We start from the raw sequence: 8,975 nt of genomic DNA, 5'->3' as shown, positions 1-8,975 counted from the left end.
GCATAAATACTCCCTCTTGGAGTTAAGAGCAAAAACTTGGCCAGAGCCTCTACTAATAACGGAGAGCATGCAAGATCATAAACAACACATAGGTAATAGATTGATAATCAACATAACATAGTATTCTCTATCCATCGGATCCCGACAAACACAACATATAGAATTATAGATAGATGATCTTTATCATGTTAGGCAGCTCACAAGATCCAACAATGAAGCACATGAGGAGAAGACAACCATCTAGCTACTGCTATGGACCCATAGTCCAGGGGTGAACTACTCACTCATCACTCCGGAGGCGACCATGGCGGTGAAGAGTCCCCCGAGAGATGATTCCCCTCTCCGGCAGGGTGCCGGAGGCGATCTCCTGAATCCCCCGAGATGGGATTGGCGGCGGCGGCGTCTCTGGAAGGTTTTCCGTATCGTGGCTCTCGGTACTGGGGGTTTCGCGACAAAGACTTTAAGTAGGCGGAAGGGCAACGCGGGGGGCCACACGAGGGCCCCACACACCAGGGCCGCGCCGCCCTGTTGTGGCGGCGCCTCGTGGCCCCACTTCCTTTCCCCCTCGGTCTTCTGGAAGCTTCGTGCAAAAATAGGACCCTGGGCGTTGATTTCGTCCAATTCCGAGAATATTTCCTTACTAGGATTTCTGAAACCAAAAACAACATAAAACAGCAACTGGGCTCTTCGGCATCTCGTTAATAGGTTAGTGCCGGAAAATGCATAAATACGACATATAATGTGTATAAAACATGTAGATATCATCAATAATGTGGCATGGAACATAAGAAATTATCGATACGTCCGAGACGTATCAGCATCCCCAAGCTTAGTTCTGCTCGTCCCGAGCGGTAAACGATAACAAAGATAATTTCTGGAGTGACATGCCATCATAACCTTGATCATACTATTGTAAGCATATGTAATGAATGCAGCGATCAAAACAATGGTAATGACATGAGTAAACAAATGAATCATAAAGCAAAGACTTTTCATGAATAGTACTTCAAGACAAGCATCAATAAGTCTTGCATAAGAGTTAACTCATAAAGTAATAAATCAAAGTAAGGGTATTGAAGCAACACAAAGGAAGATTAAGTTTCAGCGGTTGCTTTCAACTTATAACATGTATATCTCATGGATATTGTCAATGTAGAGTAATATAACAAGTGCAATATGCAAGTATGTAGGAATCAATGCACAGCTTCACACAAGTGTTTGCTTCTTGAGGTGGAGAGAGATAGGTGAACTGACTCAACATAAAAGTAAAAGAATGGTCCTTCAAAGAGGAAAGCATCGATTGCTATATTTGTGCTAGAGCTTTTATTTTGAAAACATGAAACAATTTTGTCAACGGTAGTAATAAAGCATATGTATCATGTAAATTATATCTTACAAGTTGCAAGCCTCATGCATAGTATACTAATAGTGCCCGCACCTTGTCCTAATTAGCTCTGGCTAACACGGATTATCATTGCATAGCATATGTTTCAACCAAGTGTCACAAAGGGGTACCTCTATGCCGCCTGTACAAAGGTCTAAGGAGAAAGCTCGCATTTGGATTTCTCGCTTTTGATTATTCTCAACTTAGACATCCATACCGGGACAACATAGACAACAGATAATGGACTACTCTTTAATGCATAAGCATTTATCAACAGTTATTATTCTCATAAGAGATTGATGATTAGTTGTCTAAACTGAAACTTCCACCATGAATCATGGCTTTAGTTAGCGGCCCAATGTTCTTCTCTAACAGTATGCATACTCAAACCATTTGATTGTGAAAACCGCCCTTACTTCAGACAAGACGAACATGCATAGCAACTCACATGATATTCAACAAAGGTAAAAGAGTTGATGGCGTCCCCAGAAAACATGGTTATCGCACAACAAGCAACTTAATAAGAGATAAAGTGCATAAGTACATATTCAATACCACAATAGTTTTTAAAGCTATTTGTCCCATGAGCTATATATTGCAAAGGTAAAGAATGGAAATTTTAAAGGTAGCACTCAAGCAATTTACTTTGGAATGGCGGAGAAATACCATGTAGTAGGTAGGTATGGTGGACACAAATGGCATAATGGTTGGCTCAAGGATTTTGGATGCATGAGAAGTATTCCCTCTCGATACAAGGTTTAGGCTAGCAAGGTTATTTGAAACAAACACAAGGATGAACCGGTGCAGCAAAACTCACATAAAAGACATATTGTAAACATTATAAGACTCTACACCGTCTTCCTTGTTGTTCAAAACTCAATACTAGAAATTATCTAGACTTTAGAGAGACCAAATATGCAAACCAAATTTTAGCAAGCTCTTCGTGTTTCTTCATTAATAGGTGCAAAGTATATGATGCAAGAGCTTAAACATGAGCACAACAATTGCCAAGTATCAAATTATTCAAGACATTTTAGAATTACTACATGTAGCATTTCCCGATTCCAACCATATAACAATTTAACGAAGAAGATTCAACCTTCGCCATGAATACTATGAGTAAAGCCTAAGGACATATTTGTCCATATGCAACAGCGGAGCGTGTCTCTCTCCCACACAATGAATGCTAGGATCCATTTTATTCAAACAAAAACAAAAACAAAAACAAACCGACGCTCCAAGCAAAGCACATAAGATGTGATGGAATAAAAATATAGTTTCGGGGAGGAACCCGATAATGTTGTCGATGAAGAAGGGGATGCCTTGGGCATCCCCAAGCTTAGACGCTTGAGTCTTCTTAAAATATGCAGGGGTGAACCACCGGGGCATCCCCAAGCTTAGAGCTTTCACTCTCCTTGATCATATTGTATCATCTCCCTCTCTTGATCCTTGAAAACTTCCTCCACACCAAACTCGAAACAACTCATTAGAGGGTTAGTGCATAATAAAAATTCACATGTTCAGAGGTGACATAATCATTCTTAACACTTCTGGACATTGCATAAAGCTACTGGACATTAATGGAACAAAGAAATTTATCCACCATAGAAAAAGAGGCAATGCGAAATAAAAGGCAGAATCTGTCAAAACAGAACAGTCCGTAAAGACGGATTTTATTGAGGCACCAGACTTGCTCAAATGAAAATGCCCAAATTGAATGAAAGTTGCGTACATATCTGTGGATCACGCACGTAAATTGGCATATTTTTCTGAGCTACCTACAGAGAGGCAGGTCGAAATTCGTGACAAGCAAAGAAATCATGTTATCGCGCAAGTAATCCAAATCTAGTATGAACCTTACTATCAACGACTTTATTTGGCACAACAATGCACAAAACTAAGATAAGCAGAGGTTGCTACAGTAGTAAACAACTTCCAAGACTCAAATATAAAATAAAATTACTGTAGTAAAAACATGGGTTGTCTCCCATAAGCGCTTTTCTTTAACGCCTTTCGCCTAGGCGCGTAAAGTGTAAATCAAGTATTATCAAGAGATGATGCACCGACAGCGGGGTTTGGAGTTTTCTCAACTATGCATTGTATCTTATCTATGTAAGTTTCAGAGGCTCCCTTTTCATTAGTCTTAGGCTTGCTATTCTCATCAAACAAATTTTCGGGAACAAGCCAAGCATAATTATTTTCTAGTGCCTCGCACATTCCTAAGAGTTTGCACGGTATTGAGGTTTTAATATCCCCCTCATAATTAACTTGATTAGTATACTTTTGTCTATCTTTTTCTATTTTTTCAAGGGTACTGGCAAAATTGGTATAAGAGCCTAACATATTATATTTAGTGAAGACTTTTCTAGCTTCTCTTGCTACTCCCCCAAATTCTTTAAGAAGGGTTTCTAATACAAAATCTTTCTTTTCCCCTTCTTCCATATCAACCAGTGTGAGAAACATGTGTTGGATTATAGGATTAAGATTAACAAATTTAGTTTCCAACATGTGAACTAAAGAAGCAACAGCAATTTCATAAGTAGGAGCAAGTTCTACCAAGTGTCTATCTTCAAAATCTTCAGTGGTACTAACATGAGTGAAGAAATCTTCTATATTATCTTTCCCAATTATAGACCCACGTCCTACCGGTATATCTTTCAGAGCAAACTTAGGAGGAAACATGATGAAATAAGTAAAGCAAATGCAATAACTAATTTTTTTGTGTTTTTGATATAGAGTGCAAGACAGTAAATAAAGTAAAACTAGCAACTAATTTTTTTGTGTTTTGATATAATGCAGCAAACAAGAAAGTAAATAAAGCAATACAAAAACAAAGTAAAGAGATTGGATTGTGGAGACTCCCCTTGCAGCGTGTCTTGATCTCCCCGGCAACGGCGCCAGAAAATATGCTTGATACGCGTACAACACGCGTACGTTGGGAACCCCAAGAGGAAGGTGTGATGCGTACAGCGGCAAGTTTTCCCTCAGAAAGAAACCAAGGTTTATCGAACCAGGGGGAGCCAAGAAGCACGTTGAAGGTTGATGGCGGCGAGATGTAGTGCGCCGCAACACCAGGGATTCCGGCGCCAACGTGGAACCTGCACAACACAACCAAAGTACTTTGCCCCAACGAAACAGTGAGGTTGTCAATCTCACCGGCTTGCTGTAACAAAGGATTAGATGTATAGTGTGGATGATGATTGTTTGCAGAAAACAATAAAGAACAATAGCAGCAAATTTGTATTTCAGATGTAAAGAATGGACCGGGGTCCACAGTTCACTAGAGGTGTCTCTCCCATAAGATAAATAGCATGTTGGGTGAACAAATTACAATCGGGCAATTGACAAATACAGAGGGCATGACAATGCACATACATGATATAATGAGTATTGTGAGATTTAATTGGGCATTACGACAAAGTACATAGACCGCTATCCAGAATGCATCTATGCCTAAAAATTCCACCTTCAGGTTATCATCCGAACCCCTTCCAGTATTAAGTTGCAAGCAACAGACAATTGCATTAAGTATGGTGCGTAATGTAATCAATAACTACATCCTTAGACATAGCATCAATGTTTTATCCCTAGTGGCAACAGCACATCCACAACCTTAGAACTTTCTGTCACTGTCCCGCATTTAATGGAGGCATGAACCCACTATCGAGCATAAATACTCCCTCTTGGAGTTAAGAGCAAAAACTTGGCGAGAGCCTCTACTAATAACGGAGAGCATGCAAGATCATAAACAACACATAGGTAATAGATTGATAATCAACATAACATAGTATTCTCTATCCATCGGATCCCGACAAACACAACATATAGCATTACGGATAGATGATCTTGATCATGTTAGGCAGCTCACAAGATCCAACAATGAAGCACATGAGGAGAAGACAACCATCTAGCTACTGCTATGGACCCATAGTCCGGGGGTGAACTACTCACTCATCACTCCGGAGGCGACCATGGCGGTGAAGAGTCCTCCGGGAGATGATTACCCTCTCCCGGCGAGGTGCCGGAGGCGATCTCCCGAATCCCCCGAGATGGGATTGGCGGCGGCGTCTCCGGAAGGTTTTCCGTATCGTGGCTCTCGGCATCGGGGGTTTCGCGACGAAGGCTTTAAGTAGGCGGAAGGGCAACGCGGGGGGCCACACGAGGGCCCCACACACCGGGCCGCGCGGCCAAGACTCGGGCCGCGCCGCCCTGTTATGGCGGCGCCTCGTGGCCCCACTTCCTTTCCCCTCGGTCTTCCGGAAGCTTCGTGCAAAAATAGGACCCCGGGCGTTGATTTCGTCCAATTCCGAGAATATTTCCTTACTAGGATTTCTGAAACCAAAAACAGCAGAAACAAAGAATCGGCTCTTCGGCATCTCGTTAATAGGTTAGTGCCGGAAAATTCATAAATACGACATATAATGTGTATAAAACATGTAGATATCATCAATAATGTGGCATGGAACATAAGAAATTATCGATACGTCGGAGACGTATCAGATGTCTACATGAGGGGGTGCTGGCCTTACATGAGATTATGCACGAGCTTCGAGTTAAGAGGCTTGGGGGCCTTCTTCTCAAGCTTGACTTTGAGAAAGTATACGACAGAGTCAACTGGGATTTTCTCCAGGAGGTGTTGCTGAGAAAGGGATTCTCGGCCATGGTGGTTCATCGCTTGATGCAGTTGGTCAGGGGTGGCCAGACTGCCATCAATGTTAATGGAGAGGTGGGACCTTTCTTCCGGAACGCGCGGGGCGTTAGACAGGGAGATCCTCTCTCCCCGATCCTCTTTGATTTCCTTGTCGACGCGTTGGCGGCCATGCTCACTAAGGCTAACTCGGCAGGCCACATCAAGGGGGTGGTGTCGCATCTGATCCCAGGGGGTCACCCATCTTCAGTATGCCGACGACACGATGATCCTGATCGAACCTACGGATCTTGGCATTGCTAACCTCAAGTTCCTCCTCCTATGTTTCGAGAACATGTTGGGTATGAAGATCAATTTTGACAAGAGCGAGGTTCTGGTGACAGGGGTCCCAGATGAGGAGAAGCGCAGGCTGGCTAACCTGCTAAACTGCAAGCTGGGGACTTGCCCTCTACGGTACCTTGGCCTTCCGGTGAGCGGAGGTCCGCTTAGGGTTGCGGACTGGGAGTTCCTCCCGGAGAAGGTGGGACATCGGGTGGATCCGTGGCAAGGCTGTAACGGCCCAGGGTAGCACCCCTATTAGAATTGTTTGTTGTTTTTCTTTTGTGCATCATCATATCATCATGCAGCATATCATCCATGATTTTATTAAATAAAACTATTTTATAAACCCTCCCTTACGTTTCACTCTAAATAAACCCTAATCTTTCTCTCCCATAGTTCTTATTTTATAACTAAGTTTTCAACTAAAAAAGTTTTGAAATATAAATGTGCCTTTGTTTTGATTAAAAATGAATTAAATATTTTTGAAAGCTATTTTAAATACTCACTCTCATCCTTGGTTCAAATCAAAACTAAAAGGGTTTTGAATTCAAAAGGGTTTAAATAAAAACAGAAAAGTTTGCAAATCCTAACCCCTCTAACCCAGCAGCCCATCCCTGGCCTTTCTTTCTCCTTCCCGGCGGCCCACTTCTTTTCCTCCTTTGGTCGAGCCCGATTCCCCCTCCACCCCGGCGGCCCAGTCCAGCAACTCGGCCTGTACCCCTTCGCCAGCCTAGGCCTCCTTCTTCCCCTTTCATCGTCCCTGGACAACGACAGGAGAGGTCACGCACCTTGCGTGAGCTCAACCACCGCGCTGTGGTCCTTCCTCCCCCACCTGCTCCCTTTCCCCTCCTTTAAATTCCTCTCCTGGAAACCCTAGCCTTCTCCCTCCCTCGCGCCGCCGCCCCTTTCTTTTCCTTCTCTTATCTGTGAGGAACACCAACACCACCGAGAGGGCCGCCGTCGAACCTTGACCATGCCGTCGCCATGGCCACTCCCTCGACGAGCGGAGACTACCAACAGAAGCGCACCGTCGTCCTCTACCACCTTGTGCAAGGAATCGCCCCGGGGCCCCTCAAATCATCGCCAATCCGCCGTTCCCTTCTCCGGCCCCGAGCAGAAATTTCTCCAATTCCAGCCGCTCCCTTCCCCCTCGTGGCCTAACCGAGCACACGTGCGTGTTTCTGGTAAGGTGGCGCCCCTCCTGGACCTCCTCTTCCCCTCCGTTGCTTCTGCTATCTGCTTCTCACCGTGGTGGCAGACACCTCCTTTGCAGACGTCCGTCGTCGGCGAGCCTCCGGCGACCTCCAGGGAGCAGCTCCGCCACCATCTGATCCGCGCCAGCGAGACGAAGCCAGCGAGCCTACGCGCGCTTCCTGGAACGTCCTGCAGCGCCCGCACGCGCGACGCCTGCGTGGTCACCGCCGCGCCCCATGACGCGCGCGGCATCCCCCCATCGAACACCTTCCGGGCGCGCGGGCAAGCTTGCCACGTCGCCGCCACGTCTTTTCCTCTTCCCCACCTGTCAGCCTGTGGGCCAGTTCCATCCCGGTGAGAAACTCTCCCAGATCTAGATCCGTTTCTTTGCATAAAGCCCCCTTCAATGTTTCTTCATGAACCCGGCGTTCCTAGCTTGGAGGCTTTACAACATAACCCCCCTGGAAGTTTTATAAACCAACCCGGGGTCCCTCCCCGGCAACAGTCTTATTTTCGGGTCCTTCCCCAATTAAAATAAAACCTGTTTATCTATTTTAAATCATAAAAACTAATCTGTTAATATCTTTTAAATGACAACTCGAAATAAAAAGTGTTATATATGAAAATTGATCAGAAAAATGAGAGGAACAAGAATATGCCATCCATGCTTGCTGTTACCTTATGCATCATATAAATTCGTGATAGTTTGCATTATCACCTAATATGGAACATATGGAATATGTGGGATATTATATATATGTTGTCCCGGTTCCATTTAACTTTGATGTAGCTCACCCCTGCCATGTTTGCCATGCTAATCCACCCTTCAATTTGGCGGTAGAAATGCAACTCCAACCCTAATTTGTTTGTCCGGGGTTCCAATCCCGCTTAAATTGGATAATTGCATTGCACCATCAATTGCCATGTCATGCATATCATCTTGATCATGCTGGATCTTCTTTATCCGTAGTAGTAAGATTTGCATCCGTTGTGTGTTCCAGCATTTGCTTCTTCCCGGATAGGATCACGAAGTGTTGATGTGAGATACGACAGGTTCTTCTGCAGCTTTTCACAGGCGAGCCCTCTCTCTTCACCTATTTTACTCTCTCCCTCGCACTGCTATCCTTATGTTGCGATTCTTTATCGAGTCACGTGTCCTATTCCACTTGTTTACCATAACAATCCTATATGTATCATTCCTTACCCATAGCCGTTGCTTGATGTTTGAGCCTTGCGAGTCGTAGGCGTGTTTAGGCTCGTTGTTTATCTCGATCCGTTATCGGGATATGTTGGGTTCTTGGGAGGTTATCACATGCTATATCGGTTGTTGGAGATACACATGTTTTACTTAATTGTTAACAACTAAAATTGTAAGCGAGGGCATCTCGTGAGCCCCTTTGCGAAAGCATCGGAACTTTGACTTGCTAA

Source organism: Lolium rigidum, chromosome 1, assembly GCF_022539505.1.
Source record: "Lolium rigidum isolate FL_2022 chromosome 1, APGP_CSIRO_Lrig_0.1, whole genome shotgun sequence".
NCBI classification, from domain to species: domain Eukaryota; kingdom Viridiplantae; phylum Streptophyta; class Magnoliopsida; order Poales; family Poaceae; genus Lolium; species Lolium rigidum.
The sequence above is the reverse complement of the archived record's forward strand: the minus strand, read 5'-3'. Positions refer to the sequence as shown.